Source organism: Podarcis muralis, chromosome 7, assembly GCF_964188315.1.
Source record: "Podarcis muralis chromosome 7, rPodMur119.hap1.1, whole genome shotgun sequence".
NCBI classification, from domain to species: Eukaryota; Metazoa; Chordata; class Lepidosauria; order Squamata; family Lacertidae; genus Podarcis; species Podarcis muralis.
This window is the reverse complement of record NC_135661.1, coordinates 7,618,283-7,635,893: the sequence shown is the minus strand read 5'-3', so window position 1 is coordinate 7,635,893 and position 17,611 is coordinate 7,618,283. Positions and strand designations below refer to the sequence as shown.

The 17,611-nt window shown below is 42.4% G+C and overlaps 1 protein-coding gene across 9 annotated transcripts in view; it reads right to left on the bottom strand.

Moving 5' to 3' along the window:
* SPEN (spen family transcriptional repressor) overlaps positions 1–17,611 on the bottom strand; it is a 67,740-nt gene that overhangs the window by 25,955 nt on the left and 24,174 nt on the right. The window contains exon 1 of one of the 9 annotated variants that reach the window (XM_077931146.1): positions 7,391–7,532. The exons of the other annotated variants lie outside the window; for them this stretch is intronic. The gene's annotated coding sequence lies outside the window, so the exon portion shown is untranslated. Of the gene's footprint in view, positions 1–7,390; positions 7,533–17,611 lie in introns of those variants that run through there. 9 annotated transcript variants of the gene reach the window in all.

Here is a 17,611-nt window from a genome sequence, read left to right as displayed (position 1 = left end):
ACTTAAAACTGGGTTGGGTTACCTACCAATGGCATGAAAATTATGGTTTTATGTACAAAAGGATGGCATCCGGTGATTCGATTCATTAATGAGAGATTATTGTCTTGCGAGAAAAGAATGTCCTGGAAGATCTCATTCCTTTCCAATGGATGACTCATTTCAAGAATAAGGTGTATAGCCAACACTCTGGTAGCATCACTGAGCCATGATCACGTCTCTGCCAAAGGCAGGGAGTTCAGGTTGAATGCTTCAGGCATAATGGAATGAGGCCAATAAACCAGCTCCAGTTAGGAAGTAGAATGCAAAATTGCACACATTCCAAGGGTCCAGACCCTCATTCACCTTATATTCAGTGTTCAAAAGACACTGCTGTGTGCCAGCCAACCAGCCGATCTGTAGAGATGCCTCGTGAATGTTTTATTCTGGATTGCTTTATTTATGGCTTTAATGTGTTGTAACCCACTCTGAGATTTTTTCTTTGAAATACAAAGTGGTATAGAAGTGAAATTAACAACAAATTCCATTCAGGAAAAGAAATGCGACTAGACATTCCCTTTGTGGCAACTGTAACCCAGGTTTAAGGTGCCATTATTTGGTGATTAGCTTATATATCTAAGTTTCTAACACGGGTGTTACCAGCAGTTCCTTAAGCTTTTTGAAACTGGCCTTCTTAAAGTCCAGTGCATGTCCAATTACACTCAGTTTTCCCTTGCCTGTGTACAGTGGTACCTCTGGTTACGTACTTAATTCGTTCCAGAGGTCCGTTCTTAACCTGAAGCACCACTTTAGCTAATGGGGCCTCCTGCTGCTGCCGCGCTGCTGGAGCACGATTTCTGTTCTCATCCTGAAGCAAAGTTCTTAACCCGAGGTACTATTTTTGGGTTAGCGGAGTCTGTAACCTGAAGCGTATGTAACCCGAGGTACCACTGTATAATGAAACCCAGGAGGAGATAATCACTTCTTCCCAAGGTTCTCTGTACTTTCATTTCTTTCCTTCCTGTTGGTGAGCACCAGGTCAGAGAGAGATGACGTGCTTCTGGGAAACAAAATTGTCAGCGAGGCAACAGAGGAATTTGTTCGACCTTTCATTCTTGGTGGAGTTTTGGTTCCAATAGATATTGGAGTAACTGAAGTCTGCCATGACTACTATATCTCATCCAAGTCCTCAATCTGGCTTGGAGGTCTATAAGGAGACACCCACAATAAGGTCACTGCTGTTTTCCTCTCCTACAATTTTTACCCATATACTTCCAATCTGCCTTCCATGCTCCAGGTCATGGATTTCTTCACAAGCATAAACATCCTTTATATATGATGCTACTCCTGCTCCTTTCCTGCTTGTTCTATTTCGTTTGAGTTGTACACCCCAATTTCTACATTCCAGTCATGAGCATAGCTGTCAACATTTCCCTTTTTTTAAGGGAAATTCCCTTACTCCGAATAGCATTCCTCACAAGAAAAGGGAAAAGTTGACAGCTATGGTCATGAGTCTCATCTCACCAGCTTTCAGTATTAGGTCATGTTTGCCATCTTGTATTAAGAGTTCAAGTTTTTCTTGCTTGTTTTCCATACTCTGGGCATTCATGTAGAGACAACTGAAACCAGGAGTCATTCATTCTCACACTGCTGCCTCTGTCTCCCTCCATTGGGAGTCACCACACACCTCTCCTCTGGGGACTGCAGGAATCGTTCTGTACACTATCTTCCACTTGGTGTGTTCTGAGGCCTGTAACCACTGTACTTGCTCCTCTGGCCAGGAACTGGTGTCTGAGGTGAGGACATGGATTTTGTAGTTCCAGAGACACAGCTTGGCTCCTGACAGTCCTGCTTTTTCGTGTCACGCTCCAATCTCCTGCATCATTTCCCCTCCTACCACTAGATGGCAATGCTCCTCTGTTCTCACCGTGTGTGTTTTGAATTTAAAAATCACCTGCCACTGGCAGCTTTTCTCTTGCCAGATTTCCCCCTTGCGCCATAAACTGCTTAGGGTTTGTTACTCAGGATTTCAAAATACAGTGGATAAATTAAACTCTTGAACACCATACTTTCTGGCTGCTCAAACATATTTGTTCCACCGGCCGCTTTGATCCTGCAAATCTGCTCTGGCTGCTGGAAGAGATCAGAGGGCTGAGAAGTGTTTTAGTGGGGGGGCTCTCTCAAAGTAGGGTTGCCATGCATCCGGATCTTCCTGGACATGTCTGGGATTCTAATGCCAGAATTAGAGTCCAGGGGGAATTTCAGGCAATCACTCAAATGTCTGGATTTTTTTTAAACCCCCCCCCCCCCAAAAAGCTTATCTCAAGGGGACTTCTTACCCTCCCTCTACTCTACTTTCTGGTTCTTTTTTTTATTATTCTGTTGTTTGGGTTTGGGTTTGAGTTTATTGTATTACTTTGTGGTTTAATCTTGTAAACCTTCATGATAGCGGAAAACAATTTCCTGGTAGCCATGCAACACATAGCAAGAGAAGTACACAAAAAAACATAGATGGTGAGCATCTTGTGATGAGGCTGGCTTCTTCTGTGAGACATACGTATACCATCCAGAAACAGTTTTTTTTTTCTTTTCTAAAAGTTAACAGCATTAACTTTTTTTCAAGCAGCAGGCAGATTCAGTTAGATTGATGGACATTATCATTTCTTTTAATTGTGTCACAGTCCTAAAAATACAGATATCGCTTTGTCCTGGGCCAGACATCATCTAGATTTGATTATCTAGGTACCGTTCTCAGACTTGGATCATTTTTTTCCTAACAGAAATTTGTTCAGACATTGTTTTGTTATCAGAGCTCAAGGAAGAACCCCAATTTATAAACGGATTACATATTATTTTGATTAAATATTGAAGCACGGTGCCCTTTTCCAGTAGGAATAACTGGAGAGGGTTCCTTAGCCTGGTGCTTTCAGTGGGGGGTTGCCAGCGTGTTCTGTAACAGGCTGCAGTGTCTTCTAGCTTCTCTTTTCAGGGAACAGAGAACAGCAGCAAAAGCAGTCTCTGTTCTGAAATCAGTTTGAAGAAATGCTCATAGTCTGGCTCCTCAAAACAGCGTGCGTGCACGAGAAAGACACACACACACACACACACACACACACACAGGAGGCATGTTGTGAGAGGCTTGCAGGCATCCTATTAAGCTGAATTATTTGCAGAATCTTTCATCTTCTTTGCTGTCACAGGATGAAAATAATGAACTACTGCATGTCAACACACACCCCTTACACAAAGCTAAGCTGTGCCTTATTTGCTACCCGAATAGAATGCCTAGTAAATATTTATGAGAAAAAAGATATAAAAATTGTGTCAGATTGGTGTAGAAGTAAGATTATGTATCTGGGAATTTACCATCAGTGTGGAATCTGATTCCTTGTGCAATTGGAAGCCTTCCTGGAAGTGCCCTTTTAGAGGGTAGCCCTATGTCCTGTTGCAGAAGCATGGAGGCAGCTAATGATTCAGATTTGTTCAGTTAATTCTCAGTCAGTTGGCAAAATGCTCCCCATCAGTTAACATGAGAGTGCCAAAGACATTTATCTTGAAGATGTGAGTGTTTCTCTGCAGCCATTTTTCATTCCTTATTCTTATTCTAACTCTCAGCAAACAATACATTGTAAATATAAAATACAGAACTCTTATTCCAGCTGATGATCATTCAGTCCTGGCTACTCTGGGCCCAAAACCAGGTAAACAGACCCTGTTTGATTAGATCTTCTCAGATATATAAACAATTAGTTTATATCTAATTGTCATCTAAATGTCATCTTAAATCTAGGTTAAAGTCACCACAACAGTATGTCTAGGTGCCATTCTCACCCCGCCCCCCGTGAAACTTGTTGTTGTTAATTTCATTTCAATTCTGCTCGATGTTTTAAAGAAACAATCTCAAAGCAGTTTGCAACACATTAAAACGTCAAATCAAACAATCCAGAATAAAACAAATTCAAGCTTCAAGGGAAATATTTCAGATCCTTCTCTAAGTGACATATTGCTTTCCCCATATTATTTACCTACTTAATTGATATCGCTGCCCCATAGCAGAAGTATTCTAGAAAGCCAGTGTGATGTAGTGGTTAGATTAGGACATGGGATCAGGGTTCAAATCCCCACACTCAGTCATGAAGCTCAGTCAGAGCCTCTTAACTACCTCACAGGGTCATTGTAGGGATTAACTGAAGAGGGGAGTGAACCATGTACTCCTTGGGGGAAAAGGTGGGATATAAATGCAGTACATAAGCTCTTCTGCTTACCTCCTTAAGAAAGTTATGGCTATTTGACAGTGGAATGGCCTCCACTGGAAGGTGGTGGACACTCCTTCATTGGAGGTTGAATGGCCATCTGTCATGGATGCTTTAGTTGAGATTCCTGCGTGGAAGGGGTATTAACTAGGGGCCCCTCGGGGTGCCTTCTAATAAAATTCTATGATTCTAAGTGCTGTGAGCTGGTGATTACAGGTGTATCACATTCACTTATCACATTACTGCTTCCCACTGTTTTTTCCCTGAGATGTCTCACCCCACCAATTTGTCCACTCTGGTGTGCAAGTCAAGAGTCATTTCCAGAAGAACTCGAGGATTACGTACCACAGTAACGAAGAAGATGGGCACTGCCAAATGCAGGTTCGTTCCTTGCATGGGAAAGTATCATTACTTAATAAAAACATGAATTTATACCCAGTTCACCTCTCACTGGACCTTTGGACTGTGGTTTCTCAAAGGTCTGTAACCCCCTGCCTTTCACGGTAACCTGCCCCCTTTTAAAAGAAAGAAGGAAAACTTAGTTTCAGTGTGGTGCCAGTGTGGTGTAGTGGTTAAGAGCGGTAGACTCGTAATCTGGTGAACCGGGTTTGCGTCTCCGCTCCTCCACATGCAGCTTGGGCTAGTCACACTTCTCTGAAGTCTCTCAGCCCCACTCACCTCACAGAGTGTTTGTTGTGGGGGAGGAAGGGAAAGGAGAATGTTAGCCGCTTTGAGACTCCTTAGGGTAGTGATAAAGCGGGATATCAAATCCAAATCCAAACACTTAGTTTCAGCATTTGGTTCTCTCAGTCCATTAACACATCAACTCCACAGGGAAATCTGCTTTCAAACTAAGGGGAGTTACAAAAGCAATATGGGATATGGCATGGGATGGGGAGGCTTGTCTCATGGGCTAATTGAAGGCCAGTGTGGTGTAGCTGGCAGGTGTCCAATGTATTAATGTTAAACCCTGGTCTTCAGTTCCATTCAAACATGACCTTGGTGGCCTTGGGCTGGTAATTGCTGTAACTAACCTATCTCAGAAGATTGCTGTTAGAAATAACAGCTTATGTGTCCCATATCTCTATTTCCAGACCCTCCTACGGGTCAATCACAAAAAACCCCACCTCAAATATCCATCCAACTTGGGTTTGCCTAAAGTAGCACTTTGGATCTGTGGGTCAGGGACTAATTATTCCAGGCCTCCAGGCAACCAACCAAGGAAACTTTTTAAAACTTAAAACTGATCTCTCCCTCAACCCTGCATGCCCCCTGCAACACACCTCCCCAGGCTGCCCCTGGCCTGGACCACAAACAACTAACACCAGCAAGTGTCCTAGGAATTTGGGATTTATCCTCCAATTTTCTCTTCTCACTCTCATGAATATGTGAAGTGAGGCTAATGATTTGCTGCTACCAAAACTTGAGCTGATAGAACCTGCCATATGTTCACTTTTGTGTCATGGACTGTGCTTTTTCAGGCTAGGTGACACACAAAAAACAAGAGTTAAAGCTGCTGAAGAGTTAAGTTAGCTTTAGCTCCTTGGTCAAACACCTCTGTTTAGCAACATCTGCAAAACTAAAGCATTACCGGGTTGGAGTACAAGTCAATTAACTCAAACAGCCTCTGAACCTAATAGCTTAGTAAACATGCCAAGAGCACAGGTACCTGAGGTGACCTAATTTTCTATTAGTGCTGATCTATTAGTGTTGAAAAGGAAAGTGCGAAGATGCTCTCTAGGAAGTTCAGATGTAAAAATAAGGCAGAACTGAGAATAAAACACTTAAACACATGACACATTAAAAGCAACTGTGCTTGCAGGCAAGAGAACACTTTTAAAAACTGCAAACTGAGCTGCAGAGGAAAGCACTCCACAATCCAGTTTTAATACCACCACACTTTATAACAGCAGGTTAATCAGTTAACTAATGGGGGGGGGGGACACAGAGGGAAGCACGGAATGGAAACGGTCCCTCCCAAGTCAAGACCAACCAAGCCACAGAGCTTGTTCGGGATTGGGGTGGGGGGGGAAACCATCTGCAGACCCCCACATTTGTGCAGTCAACCTTTCCGCAACACCCTGGGGTCAATACAAGGTGCCAAACATGCAGTATGAAGATTAGATGCATTCTTTCATTCATTCCATAAATTTTATATACTACTTGATTTGGGGGGAGGACAGCGGACCTCAAAGTGGTACACGAACCAAACAGTGCGTTTTCCCCAAGCTGACATACCAGATGGGATTCCTAAGCCTCTCACTTTTCATTTTCTAGTAAAGCAAACTATTAGGCTTGAACTGCAGAGAGGAACTGAGAGAATATTCTATGTTCTGTGGAAGGTTCAAATTGAGGCCTGGGTGGGGGGTGGCTGACAGTGTACGGGAGAGGGAAGAGAAGTTTCCATGCTCCATACCCTCCCTTCACAGTCTTTTCCAGGGCTCCTGCCCCTTATCAATCTTATCCTTGGACGTAACCAAAAAGCCGTAACTAGAAATCAAAAGATAAACTGAACTACTGCACTATCAGCCAAGTAATCTGCAGAAGGATCATAGGCATGAATGCAAATCTACATAATTTGCAGAACTGGTTTTACACATTTCTTTAAGACAGAACTTAAGATTTCTTTCTGTCATAGAGCACTAACACAGCTCTAAACTCGGTGTATCATTTTCAATTCCGTTTTCATCAGGAGAGACAGCAAAATTTCCCTGTAATCCCTTAAACTCCAGAAATTCAAGCCCTTCCAAACCCCAAACAGGTTATTGGACTCTGATTCGCTCTTCATATACACTTACTGCCAGGGGGAGGAGGACCAGTGACCTCAGAAGAATTTTATTTACGTGCCTTTCTAATGAAGTCTAATCTGATTAGCCGACACATTGTAAAAGAGCCAATCTCAAGTGATCCAATAATCAACGCTTGTTTTCAGACACACGTAGGCAGAAGTACTGGTAATTACAACTAATTCCTACACACAAGTCCCATCCTTCTCCCAAAGCCTCCATACTTGTATAGGAGACAACACAGTAGAGTGAAATGAAGCATGTGAGACTTTTGAAACAAGATCAGGATCGTCCTTGAGAATTCACCTGTTTCCTTGGCAAGCTACTTAAACCTGAGTTTCTCTACCTGTAGAATGGGGAAAACTGGTGACCTACCTCAGAGGGATACTGGAGAAAAGAATAAGGAAGCGTTAACATCCATCAAGTCTTTGAAACAGAGTGAAATGTAAATTCAGGAAACAAGCAAGCAGCATACAAGAGAATATGGTCTGAAGATCCAACATATCCTTTCATCTAGGCAAACTAACTTTGTCCTCACAACTCTGACCTACATAAGACGGAGGAATCAGCTGGTGGCCATGTGTCACGTCCTACTAGTTAATGTTCTCATATGACCGTGTCGATAAACAACTACTGTAATTCCCCCCTAGCTAAAAATAGGCCAGTGCTCAGGCAGAGTCCAGAGATTCTTAGTCAGGTGAGCACAACACACCAGCTTCTTGATTTACATACTGATTAGAAGGCAGCAGTAAAGGACTGGTTAAGCATGTTAATGACCTCCAAATTTTGGACTTGTGTCTAATAAGCAGAATTTGGAACACATCCTACAGGTAAGCACATGTGCCTTAATTTGAAGTGGGTGGTGAAATACATTTAAGTGTGTTATTTCACCTGGTATTCTTGTACAGAATGGCCCTTAAAAGAGATATTCAAAATGCTTCCAGTACCCAGATACCAGGTCTTCCTTAGGACTATTATTATTTCAAAAACTCTAGTAGCATTGATTTACATAAGGTGCAACACCAAGCCAAGGGGGGTGGGAATTACATATGATAGATATCTGGAGTGGGTTGGCAGGGGTTTGGGCAGTTTGTGCTAAAATGTAGAGATGATTTTTAAAAAACAAACCTGTCCCACTCTTTAAAAAAAGTCTTTAAAAACAAAGGATATATGTGTTTTCTGAGTCACTTTATGTTTATACATGATTTGAAGTGTTATAGTAGCTGCGAGCATGTTTTAAGCTGGAAATCTTATGCTCATCTCTCACCTCTGCCATGCACTAGCTGCGGGGCCTCAGCAAGCCACTCTGATTCAACCATAGTCTGAGCCTGCCATCTCTAACAGAGGGGGAACCTACAGTCCTTCTTTCGTCAGCCCACAGGTTCATCTAGATGTGTTGAACCAAAGCTGAGGTGTTCTAGGAGCTCTGCAAACACCATCAGGATAGTCAAGTTAACTCTACAATTACTTTAACTGGTAGTTGTTGCAAGAATGAGCTGATATATAATCATATTTGCTTGCTTTGATGCTATGCTTATCTCTGGGCCCTGGGATGCTGGGCTCTTGGCCCAGAGAGGGAAGCTATCATTAAGCCTTGGATATTTGCCACCTATGCCCTCATAGGTCAGGTGGTTTGATGGGAGGTTCTGGTCAAATTTGCTTATGCTGTTGTTTGTATAAGTAATGCTTACATTATACAAATTAGCACCTTGTGGACAAATCACAGTAACCTCTCACTGTTGTGGTGTCCAGTCCCAGGTCTGTAAAGCCAGTGAGGCTTTGTAAGCTGCATTGTAAGTTTACACCAGAGGTCGGCAACCCATGGGCCGGAAGTGGCCCATGAGGGTCACTTAACCGGCCTATGAGCCACCCCTGAGCCGAGCTGTCCGTTCGGTGAGTCCCCGCACGCTGCGCTAAACTGGCACAGCACGGCGCGGGGACTCTCTTCCCTGGCTCCGGAAATCACGTCTGTGCGTGTTTGCGGTGTCAGAAATCACTTCTGTGCATGCCCAGATGCCGGAAATCGCTTCTGCGCAGGCATGATTTCGGGCGCCTGGGTATGCGCAGAAGCGTTTTCCGGCGCTGTGGACATGCGCAGGCGCAATTTCCAACTGCACCAGTTCAGCCCACAGAGGATCTCCGCGGGAGTGATCCGGCCCATGCCCAGTAAGCCCTGCTGACCCCTGGTTTACACCTTTCTTTAATAAAGCACTAGAAATGGCCACTCTGGCGTTTTTGACATCCTTGTTTGGTATCCCTGCATCAAACCACTCACTCAGGCTCTCTTTTGGGCCTGCAATTCAGAACACTCAGCAAGTATGGCTTACTCTGACTAGCACCAGCTCTCCTGGAATCTTTCCAGTTCAGCTACCCAATAAGCTTTCAACTGAATATGATATCAGCTCTCCCAAGATTTCAGACAGAGATTTCCCATTCCCCGAATCCTTTTGGTAGAGTTGTCAGGTATTAAATCTAGAACTGTGAACACGCAAAATATAATGCTCCACTGCTAATTAGCCATGAAAGCTTGAAATTCGGATCTCTTGGCAACATCCTTTCTATTTATGACAAGTAGTGCTAAATTCACACCAATATCTGGAACTGAGTTCATCCACAGTCTAATTCCCCATCTGGGAATGTGAGTAACCAAAGCAACCCAAGGTTATGGTCAAACTTTCCAAGAACTTCTGAGAATTGTCTTTCTTCAGCCAGCATAGCAGAAAAGAAACATTCCCAACCCTAAGGCCTGTTTTTGAAAACCTGGTGTGAAAACTGAGCAGGTTCAGACAGTATGTCCTTAGAAGTTACTAGCCAGACTCCCTACAAGTTTACAGAAAATTTTTCAACCTGATCACCTGAAGACATTTCCTCATGGGAATCATGTGAGCAGCTATTTACAAAACCCAGGTTCAGGTGTTCTGGCGATAAGCAGCAACAGTAGTGATGTGGCACAAGCGTCTTTTAGTCTACCAAGCTGTAAAAGTGCTTTTTCCAATATATACACTCATGGGCACCTTATGCACAAATAAAATTTCTAAATGCAAGTAGCAAGCATCCATGCAGAGAACAGCATCCTCCAGATATAGCTATGTGTAGATACATGGACAGCAAATGTCAGACATTACCATTTTAATCAGAGTTGTCCTTCAACAAGGTTTGGGGAAAGCACAGAAGATTGCCACCCACACCTGCTGTTGCAAAAACAGCAGCAAAAGACCCAGCAACAAATGATAGTCATAAGAGCCAGACTGTCACACTATTTATTTATGTATGTATGTATGTATGTATGTATGTATGTATGTATTTAGTGTCCGTCAATGACATGCTAGGCTACGGGACAGGGTTATATTGCCCAAGACCAAACAGTACACTGTCCGTACCAATAGCTCCATTAACTATGAATCCTGAAATCTGGGACCCCCTCCAAACAGGCACCAAAATTTTGCAATCTTTTTGAAGGATGCTCAAAGCATAGTAAGTGATACATCAACCCGGAGCTTGTCATCAACACCATTCAAAATACATCATTCTCCTCCTATTTACTCCAAACTGGTGCCAAGCGGTTGCAATTGTTTTGCAGTGCAAAACCCACATTTTGCAGCACTCCAAAAATGAGTAATTGGTACTCAAACCGGGGGTCACAGGTATCACCCAAGAAACCAACACTGTCCAATTCACTCCAAACCACTATCAACATTTTGCAGCTGCTTTGCAGCATTTTGTGGGGCAAACCCTACACTTTGCAGCGCGTGCCCTCTCCCCTCCCCCTGCCCAAAGTACAGTAAGTGATATATCTAACCAGGGCCCCTAGTTAACACCACTCAGAATCCAACAGTCTTCATTTACTCCAAACTGGTGCCAAAGTTCAATCAGTTGATTTACTCCAAACCTGTGCCATATTTTTGTAATTGTTTTCAGCATTTTGCAGTGCTCTTCCAGAAATTGACAAGAAACAAAAACATTTATACGCACATTCAACATTCATGTAAACATACATACCAGCATCAGCTGCAAATATCTGCAAATACACATACACATCTACATACACATGGTCAATTATTGAGAAAAGTATTTATTAGCTAAAGTTGTTATCACCAAGACCTGCAAGAATTCCAGAAGTATAATGTGTGGGCAGTAAATGAAATAGACCAGACTGAGGAATGTGGGAGCTTTATATGCACTGATTCATTGTTTTTAAAGCTGTAAGACACTATTTAGAAATTATAACATAGTGTAACATTGAGTCTCCAAGAAGATAGCATGTTTCCTGGGAACATCCACTGAAAACGTTTACTGGCTCAGTTGCCAAAATATTTCTGTGTTCCAGTTTCATAAGGTTACAGAAAGATTAGTGCCAAATTTGTATGTTTCTATAAAGGTGTAAATCTGTATATGACAAACGATTTGCCTATTTTTACTGCATAATGACTTCTTGTTCCTTAGGTCACTGTATTCCTCCCACATGTCATCATGTCTCAGAGAATATGCTACATAATGCTCCATGACATTCAGAAGGATTGATTGGCTCCCTCGGAAACGCATAGCACCTCTAAGAACATGTCACACACAGCAAAACAAGTGATGCAGTCTCTTAAAATGCCCAAAGTTTTTTTTTGGGGGGGGGAGTGGGGGGAATCTATAGACAAAAATAAGTTCTATGGGATTAAAAAAATTGTACAAAACTCTATAAATCTGAACCATTGGACTCCCAAATCTTCACAAAATTCCTAGAAGAAAAAAAATAAATCCAAAATTTATTAATAAGACTCTTAGCAGAAATCCAAAACAGAAAAATCTCACATTTTCTTCTGAAATTGTTTCTTGACATACTGAATAGAGGCCAAATTCCTGAAACTTGGCATATCTCGTTTATCACAGTCATACCCAAACCACAGAAAGAACTTGAACAAGTTGAATTATATAAACCTATTTCATTGATTAATGTGGATGCTAAATTATTTACAGGCATAATGGTCAGAGGACTTTCAAAAATTTCACCCAACTATGTCCACCATCACCAAGTCAGATTCTTAAGGCCTTCTCTATTAGAAGGATTCAATACAATTTTTTTTAGAGTTAATCACATCCAGAATGTACTGTTTTCTTGATGCTGGGTGCAGTAAAGGGATTTAATGGTTTAAAATGGCAATATATCTTTACAATTCAATGTTCCTTTGGCATTAGTGCATTCTGGGTTGATATGCTTTATAATTTACAGTGGTGCCTCGCAAGACGAAATTAATCCGTTCCGTGAGTCTCCTCGTCTTGCAGTTTTTTCGTCTTGCGAAGCACGGCTATTAGCGGCTTAGCGGCTATTAACGGCTTAGCAGCTTAGCGACTATTAACGGCTTAGCGGCTATTAACGGCTTAGCGGCTTTAAGAAAAAGGAAACAAACTCGCAAGAACTCATAGGGAAATTCGTCTTGCGGAACGACTCAAAAAACGGAAAACCCTTTCGTCTAGCGAGTTTTTCGTCTTGCGAGGCATTCGTCTTGCGGGGCACCACTGTATACTACTAGTCCACGTTTTGGTGAATGGGGAACTCTCTTCGACATTCACCATAGGTCAGGGCACAAAGCAGGGCTGCCCACTGTCTCTCCTGCTTTTTACCTTGGTCAAATCTGCTATTAACCACTTTCTAAAATCAGATTTTACCATATGGAAGTAATGGAGATTGAACTTCTACCTTTTGGTTCCCTCTTTAGTCCCAATAACTCAACACTTCCTTTCACACAGCAGCCAAATCAGGCTGATTTCCTAGGTGGGAAACAGTGGGATTATATAAACTCAGAGACTTCTACAGTAATCAAAAGCTCCTTACAGCTCCAGAATTATTATTTTCAATTGGGAGACAGATAATATGGCTGGTTAGAGGTACACCAGATTATACATTTTCTAAATCAATCAAATATAAAGACCCAAGCATTATGCAGCTTAAACAGTTTGGAGCATCTACTCAACTCAACCAACTCATCCACTGAGAAAGGTCGATCCCAACTATATAAAATCCTCACACAATTGGCTACCCTTCCTCTCACTTCATTAAGACTAAAACAGGGAAAGACTTTGGAGAAAAATTAGAGAAACAACTCTGGGAACAAATTTGGAATAAACTACCATTTGGATTAATCTCAATTAGAACTTGAGAAAATGCTGTAAAGATAGGCAAGGTAAAGGACCCCTGGACAATTAAGTCCAGTCGAATTCAACTATGGGGTGCGGCGCTCATCTCCGCTTTCAGGGCGAGGGAGCCGGTGTTTGTCCACAGACAGCTTTTCCAGGTCATGTGGCCAGTATGACTAGACAGCTTCTGGTTCAACGGAACACCATGGTGGAAGGCAGAGCACACAGAAATGCCATTTACCTTCCCACCGCAGCAGTATTGCTTTCAAACTGCTATGTTGGCAAGAGCTGGGACAAAGAGACAGGAGTTCACCCCATCACGCACATTCAAACTGCTGACCTTATGATCAGCAAGCTCAAGAGGCTCAGTGGTTTAGACCACAGTGCCACCCGTGTCTCTTGGTACACGTGCCTAGCAAGACTATAGAGAAGTGATCATAACACATTCAACCTTTGCTGGCAGAAATGCAATTTACCGGGCTCTCTAGTATGTTGTGAACAGCCCTGAGATCTGCAGATGAAGGGTAGTATGCAAATACAAAAATAAATTAACAACACCACCACCACACATGTGGTGGTTTTGCCCAAAAATCATTCGCTTTTCAGGAAAGAATTTTTTCAAACAAATAATCAAATGATGGGACAATTGCTACAACCAGACCCAAAATTAACCCTATTATCTTACATTTATCGGGGGCAGGGGGAAGACTCACACCTTTTATATGACATGGTGTCCTTTTATTAACTTTGTTAAGACAACAGAACATGGTTTCACCCTCCACTGACTCATGGAACCTTAAGGACTTGACTGCCTTGCTTAGCCCATCTAATACCACCATCAGCTCCTATTTTTCTTTCTTTTCTGTACAACTACTAAGCTCTAGTTTCCTTGTATGGGAATGTTTTGTTACTTGAGATTAAGAATCAATTTAAAAATCAGCTCTCATTGTCCTTCAACTCTGCCACACAGAGCACCAGAGGTTCTTCTGCTAGGATGTTTCCATGCACTTCTTTGGTTGTATACAAACAGTGTGACTTTATCACTTCTAGCACATTGATGATACTCTGGCATGTGTGAATCACCTCTTTGCCATCCTTCTCAGAACATGGACGCAGTACACTATCTGTCTTTCCTAGGTATTGTTACTGTATTTGCTTTTCTGTTGAGCATTGTCTTGAATAACATGTAGTCCTGGGAATGTTCAGAAATCCTCCCCCACTAGGTTCAGAAGGACATCAAGTAGTCACCTTTTCTTGAACCATTTCTTTCCTATTGTCCTCAATGATCACAGATGTAGTTTGAGCTGCAGCAGCAAGCTTCCTGGTACCCTCTAATGACTGACTATGCCTGAAAATGAAATCACCCAGATGCACAGGTAGAGTCGTATGTTTGAATTCTGTACACTCGAAATAAGCCTGACTGGAAGCACTGCAGCTGTAACACCACTATACCCATAGAATGGGACCATCACAGCTGTCCACAGTGGAATCAAATGTGAAACATTGTCTAGAAGCATTTGCTGGTTACTTCTAGTTCCAGAACAACCTTTGTGGCGACAGTATTATTTTATTTCCTTTGCCATAAGTGTGAAAGCTTCCCAACGGCACCTTTCTATGGAACCAGAAGACATACTTCACTGCATTCTTCTTACCTCGCTTAACTCACAATCTGCTGGCACGCCTATATCCTTGCCCTCTCCCTCAGTTTCACTCATGGCAACAGTGATAATTTTATATGAGGTGTTTGACCTTAAGTAGCAATACTCCTTAGGTAGAAGTGACGAGTAAGGCATTATGTCCTCACAGAGTAGGCCATTTTGCCATCAGGTTAATCATGTGTGCTATGTCATTCCTGATGTAGTAATAGGGCAAATTTGGCAATCCCTTATTTTCAATCAAAATCTTAGTACACTCATTCAGGTACTTCTTATTATTTTTACTGGGGGAGGAACAGCACCTAGGCATTCTGTTGTGGTGCTCATAACCTAGGTTTAAGGTGCCATTTGGCGATTGGCTTATATTTCGATTGGCATTTCTAACACTGTGTGCCTTGCCTTGCCTTTTAGAGAGGCTTTTGGTGAGGTGTTCAAGGGAAGATCAGTTGTGCAAGCTGCCTACCATTCACACAATCCAATATTATTAAATGACCAGTGTTCTCTCACTTGCTCTGGAGATCGAAAGCCAGAGTTTCAGCTGTGAAAACACTTTTCCAGTTCAAAACTGGTCTTACTGATGTTCATAAGGTCAATCCTCTATTCAAATCCTGATAGATGGAGAGTGTGTTTGAGTGGGAGAAGATATAGCCACACTTATTTTAATCTACAGACTGGATCCTGATCTTTCTTAATCTGGATTCTGTCAACGAGGGAGACAAAAGCTTCACTACTCCTCAAACAGCAGATTACAACAGGGGTGATGTGATCTGAAATGTCTTGTTCAATTTACAAGTGGGAGTGGTGCCTTTCAAAGCCTCCTGTTGGCCATTGTCACTTTAAACATCTGCACTCCAATGTCAAACTAATTTTCTGTGACTTTAAGTGTCATCACATCTGCCAATGCTGCACAAAAATAAGGCAACAGTATTGCCAGCTCCTGGGCACCAGACTCGCATTTGAGTCAGTATCCCAACCCAGAGAATTAGATGCTACAGATTTTGCCAGCTTTCTGACAGTTCAGTATTCTCATTCAACTCTATATCCTTTGTAAGAGTAAGGATACATTACAAGAATTCTTGTAATGTATCTAACTTCCTAAATAGAAAGTCTACCATCACAGAACAGAAGAGATACTGGAAAACAAGAACTGTATGTCCCTTTCTAATTCAATGCTACCAATACCATCACTACCACTTTGCAACTCTTTCTGCTAAGAACAAGAACAATAACAATTTTATAGCAATTCTATCTGAGGTACACAACACACAAACTACACAATGATCAAATTAATCAGTTTTCTCGCATTAATTAACTCAAAAGTATCAGGAGTTGAGTGTCATACTATTCCCCCATCAGCCATGAAGTTCACTGGGCAACCTTGGGCCAGTCACCCCCCCCCCCTTCACAAATAAAATGGGGAGAATTATGTGTGCAAACTTGAGCTTCATGGAGGAAAGGTGGAGCAAAAATAGGATAAATAAAACAAATAAATAAATGTGCTCAGCCAAACCTGAAAAAGAGAAAGTTGAAGATGACAACAGTGGGTGAGGGGTGGAGACCTGACAATATAAACAGGTCAATCAGGCAAAAATTGAACTCTCCACATCAAATAATATTTGGAGTGGGGGTCACATAAACAAGTTCTAAAGTTAGGCCTCCTAGCTCTGGTTGGGGGTTGTTTTGCCCAAGCTCACTACTTTCAACAGCAAAATTCAAAACTGGAAGAAAAAAAGGAAATAAATCTTCGGTCCTTTGCTGCAGAGAAGGCAGCAGGGGCTAATAGAGAGAGCGCGTTCATAATGACTGAACACAAAAGATGAATAAAGCATAGTAGGTGCAACAGTCAGCACTTCAAAAGATGCTGGCTCTTTAGCGTGTGCCTAATTAAAGGTTTTCTGCACTGCTGTGTGCCTCGGAGAGTACACATCCCAGGTTAAAGCAGTCACCCCTTCAAATCCAGGGATCAGCCCTTCCCTTCCAGGGATGGCCAGAGGTCCCTGTCTGTCACTGTGGCTGAGGAGTTGCTTGTTCTCTCAGCTCTCTCCCACAACTTTTTGCTTTGTACAAACAAAACACCAGGCCGGCAGGACCTACATCTAACACAGCCTCTTGGGAGGTGGCACACGGCCAAATCCGACTGGATGATTCCAGTTCAGACTGGTTCTGGGAACACAAACAAGGAGGTCCTTGCACAGTCGACACTATTTGGACACAGCAGCTCCCACAGCATACAAGGCTGCTCCTCGCTTATCAGCTATGGAGACCTGAGGCCTGGTTTGCCCACATTTTTCAGGCCACCTTATCTGAGTGGGGGAAGGTGGAATACCGGTGTTTTTCTTTTAATTTGTTTCACCGTAATTACAATTTTTGCTACACCACACTGGGAACTCGCTAAAGGGTGAGACAGAAATCAAATAAACTCCCTGCAAACATGGCTGATTTGCAAATGCACCTTGACTTAGACCTGTACAAATGAAAACAAAGCCTCAAGACGGAATTATTCAAGAAATGCTTTTGAATGCAAAGCATCTGAATGAACAATGGTCTTGGGTCCTGTCCTCCTGAAAGATTTTAAGATGAGATCTTCACACAGGAACAGAACATCCTAGCAAGCAGCCTTGAAAAGAAACGCTAAACACAGACACACAAATCAACATGCCTGATAGCTACACTCCACACTGCTGAACAGTAGGGGACAGCTTAAGGCAAGGAATCTTAACACCTCTGGAAGAGACTGAGCAGCTAAGGAGAGCCTTAAAAAGCAAGAGAGAGGCATATCTGACAGGGCAGCTTTTGAAATTACTACTCTAGAGAGAAG